We start from the raw sequence: 4,617 nt of genomic DNA, 5'->3' as shown, positions 1-4,617 counted from the left end.
ATTATATATAAGCACACTATAGCTGTCTTCAGACACACCAGAAGAGGGCTTCGGATCCCATTACAGATGGTTGTGAGCCACCATGTGGTTGCTGGGAATCGAACTCAGGACCTCTGGAAGAGCAGTCAGTGCCCTTAACCACTGAGCCATCTCTCCAGCTCCCAGAGTGAGTTTTCAACACCACCACCACCACCACCACCACTACCACCACCTCCTCCTCCTCCTCCATCATCATCCAAAGGAACAGGAGAGGACAAAGCAACCAAGAACAAACATAACAACCTGAAAAACAAGAAAACAGACTTAAATAAGTCTAAAGCTCCAAATGTTCTTAGGTATAAGATGCAGGCAGGTATCACTATCAGAGCTTTATACTGAGTAAAAAAGCAAGACACAACGAAAGTTTCTTCATTCTTTTCACTATGTGTATGGGCTGGGGGCGGCACAGTGCCATATATGGAAGTTAGAGGACAACTTTCAGCTCTCAGGAGTTGTTTTTCTCCTGTACCGTGTGGGATTAAACTCAGGTCTTCAGGCTTGCAGGCTTGGATACTTGCTCGGTAATTAATGGAACAAATAGACAGAAAAGTATTAAAAATGTAAGAGTTTCATATTTAACTCGATAACATAGTAAAGATTTCATTGAGCCCCTGGATACAAAAAGTCTTCTAAAAAGCTGAAGACCAGCCAGGCGTGGTGGCGCACGCCTTTAATCCCAGCACTTAGGAGGCAGAGGCAGGAGGATTTCTGAGTTCGAGGCCAGCCTGGTCTACAGAGTGAGTTCCAGGACAGCCAGGGCTACATACACAGAGAAACCCTGTCTTGAAACAAACAAACAAACAAACAAAAGAACTAAGCACAGTGGTGAATGCCTGTAATTCCAGCAGGGAGGAGGAGACAACAGATCTCTGAAGCATACTGGCCAGAGACCAGAGAACAATCGGTTCTCTCCGTCTACCATGTTGAATCTCTGTGATTGTTGGTATATGCTCAGTCCAGGGAGAAGCATGATTAGAAGATATGGCTCTGTTGGAGTAGGTGTGCCACTGTGGGTATGGGCTACAAGACCAAACCAAGACAACCTGGAGCTGGGCGTGGTGGCGCATGCCTTTAATCCCAGCACTCAGGAGGCAGAGGCAGGCGGATTTCTGAGTTCAAGGCCAGCCTGGTCTACAAAGTGAGTTCCAGGACAGCCAGGGCTACACAGAGAAACCCTGTCTCGAAAAAAAAAAAAAAAAAAAAGTGAAAAAAAAAAGACAACCTGGAACTTTGTGTTTAGGCTAGACTTTCTGGCTACATAGCCCCTAGTCTGCCTGTCTCCCCTCTGCTATTGCTGGGGTTAAATGGGTGCAACTCTGTCTTGCTTTTTATGTGAGCCTTAGGTGCAGTGAAACCCTCTCTCGAAAAACAAAAATAGAGGACCAGCAAGTAAAGGTGGCTTGGCCCTTCCTGACTACCTGAGTTTAAACCCTGAGTCCCACATGGCAGAAGGGGAAAACCAATTCCCACAAGTTGTTCTCTGACCTACCTACACGCATGCACACGCACACACACACACACACACACACACACACACAAACAAGCAAAATTTTAATAACAATGTGGAGAGTGATAAAAGCACCTGATGTCAACCTCTAACTTCAATATGCAAGGAACACACACATGCCTGTGCATATGACCCCTTACACATGTGCAAATACCCACTGGAAAGTACATATAACACACAAACAAAAGCCAGAAAAGAGGCTGGAGAGATGATTCAGTGGTTAAGAGCACTGACTGTCCTTCCAGAGGTTCTGAGTTTAATTCCCGGCAACCATGCCCTCTTCTGGTGTGTCTGAAGACAGTGACTCGTGTGTTTGAAGACAGTGAAGGTGTACTTATACATAAAATGAATAAATAAATCTTTTTAAAAAAGAAAAAAATTCAAGTTAGTAGTCAATCATACTTGTGGTCACAGTAGTTACTAGTTTAATTACAGAAATAAGCTTTATTAAGCTTCCTGTAAGTATTCTCAAAGTTGAACAGATAATGGATAACAACATTTGCCTACTCAGATAGATTGTCTTCAAAGTCCTCAGTATATGGCATTTAAAGATGTTTTATTAGTATAAGGCTTTTCATGACAGTGAGACAGGTCTGCTCCTGGCAGCACCGCCATTCTACTTCAAAGATGATGATGAACATAGAAGAACCACCTTATGGAGTTTGCTTCAAATATGGCAAACTAGCCACTGGACAAGAAACCGCCCTTGCTTCAACTGCTGGCAATATGCTGTCCAAAATGGACAAACAGGACACAGGGAAGTTGACTGCTGAGCTTTGCCAAGTCAAGGTAGGCAGTCCTTCACAATTCCTGCTTTATAAAAAAAAAAAAAAAAAAAAAAAGTCTATCAGGTATTCTGGGCCAGACACAGAGGAACCATGGGAGACTGTCCAGGTAGCCAGCAATCTCTGTCATTTCTACAGTTTTAGAAGCTGCTTGCTCTGCACTTCCTGTTTACTCAGGTAATATTTAGCCTTCTCAGATCTCAAACCAAGTTAAAGACTAGATAGTTACAGTCTCACAATTAAGCTTAAGTTATTTAAGATTCAAGATATCTAATTAAGGTCTAAAGATATTTATAAAGTCAAATTATGATAGAAAATGAATTAGGTACAGAACTTTAGATTCACCAAGATGATAGAAAATACGTTCTCCAAGGTTACTAAATATATATATGGACTGAACATTGTGAATGTAACTCTTACCTGATGGTTTTCATAACTATTCTTATTGTATATAGTTTATTAATGTTAGAGAAAGAGCCTTTTATTGAACTAAAAGAGGGAAATGTAGGGATAATGTTTATAGGCACTGTGTGAAGCTCCTGATTGACCTATAGCAAAGACAGGAAGTAGGAGGTGGGGCAGCCGGCAGACAGCGAGGAGCTCTGGGATAAAATAGCCAGACACTTAAGATTTGCTATCCAGACTCAGAGGAAGTCGGGCATATAAAACTGAGGAGAGATAACCAGCCATGTAGCAGGACATAGATGGGATAATTGAGTTACAAGCTAGTCGGGGAACAAGCCTAGATTAAGGTCTAGGCATTTGTTAATAAAATGCAAGCCTCCATCCAAGTGGATATTAAGGAACTGGGGCACAGGTGGAAAAGCAAGAAGTTACAGAAACAAGCGAACAACGAACGAACGAACGAACGAACGAAAGAAAGAAAGAAAGAAGAAAATAGGAAGTAGATACCAATGAATTTCAGTGGCAGGAAAACAGAAGGAAAAAAAAGAACAATAAACCAAAAGCAGATCTGTCCTTGGTGGCAGGGAGGCACCACAGCTCTATGCAGCCCACAGCAGCCTGAGCTCTTTTCAGAGAACTTGCTACTCAGGTACATCCAGAATTGTTGGCTTTGACACAGAAACTAATTACAGCAAAACTGAAGCAGAAATGTGGTTTATTGAAATAGAAAGGAAATCAGGGAAAAGAATAAGACTCACCTAACAGCATAGATATAGGCTTCTCGGAGAAGAAACACAATTTATTAAAAAGACACTTAATAAGACATAGTCAGATGTGGCCTATCTTTTCAAGAGACTTGCAATTATATCTTAGCATTAGCTTTATATACTACTTTGGTTACTTTTGATTTTCATGGCTTTAAAAAAATGAGATTAAACCCAGTAAGATGCAACCTGGAGCCACAGGGCTGAATAAGAGGGTTGGGGGCATGAATCCTTACTGTAAAAATTGAGAGATTTCTGGAAAACAGCAGGCTTATAGCTATGAAAGGAGAGAGGCCTCAAGCTAAGCTGATGTGAAATTAGCTGGCAAGAAGCTTCAACCAGACCAGGTTAAGGGCCCCCTTCCCTTTCCATGTCACCAAAATGTTCTGTGTTTCAATTCCTCCTACCAATAAGAGGCTGAAAAAGCCTCAGATACTAGACCTCAAACATAAAAACCTGCATGGATATGGCAGATTTCCACATAATGGCCAACTCCAGAGAAACAAAGGAAAAAGGGGGGGACAAGGGTGAGACTTAGTTTTCTTACCAAAAGCAGCTCCAAAGCATACAGGAGGGTGGCTATGTCTACTCCTCTCTGTGGTAAGTACAATCCTATGTGTTCGTCTTTGTAATTTTGCTCTATTCAAATTGTTTCATTGTTTAAAATAGTTTTAAAGTATTATAATGATAAGAGAAAATAATTACAACTGAGAGGCTTTCCAAATTGTTGCTATACTTAAGATACCACAAAGTACTCTACCCACTGAAATCAGAAATCATGTCTACACTACTTCAGGTACATAGTAATAAAAAAAAGACAATGAATACAGAAAAAGAACGTAGGTTTTCTTCAGCTCTTCTTCCTCCAAGATCTTACATCATGAAAGGTATCTTGCTACTTTGTTTGAATAGATGACTATTTTATTAGAGAAAACTCTTAAGTGCATAGGGAAGAATATTTTACAAGTAATCCATACAAATATATACAGGCATACATTAATTTAAGAGATTCGCTCTAGGGGGCTGGTGAGATGGCTCAGTGGGTAAGAGCACCCGACTGCTCTTCTGAAGGTCCTGAGTTCAAATCCCAGCAACCACATGGTGGCTCACAACCATC

The 4,617-nt window shown here is 41.2% G+C and overlaps 1 protein-coding gene across 1 annotated transcript in view; it reads right to left on the bottom strand.

The window, feature by feature from the left end:
- The window catches only part of Ubr3 (ubiquitin protein ligase E3 component n-recognin 3), a 135,167-nt gene that overhangs the window by 122,183 nt on the left and 8,367 nt on the right, over positions 1-4,617 (bottom strand). The window lies entirely within an intron of this gene.

Source organism: Mus pahari, chromosome 3 (assembly GCF_900095145.1).
Source record: "Mus pahari chromosome 3, PAHARI_EIJ_v1.1, whole genome shotgun sequence".
Classification (NCBI taxonomy): domain Eukaryota; kingdom Metazoa; phylum Chordata; class Mammalia; order Rodentia; family Muridae; genus Mus; species Mus pahari.
This window is presented reverse-complemented; position numbering and strand designations above follow the sequence as displayed.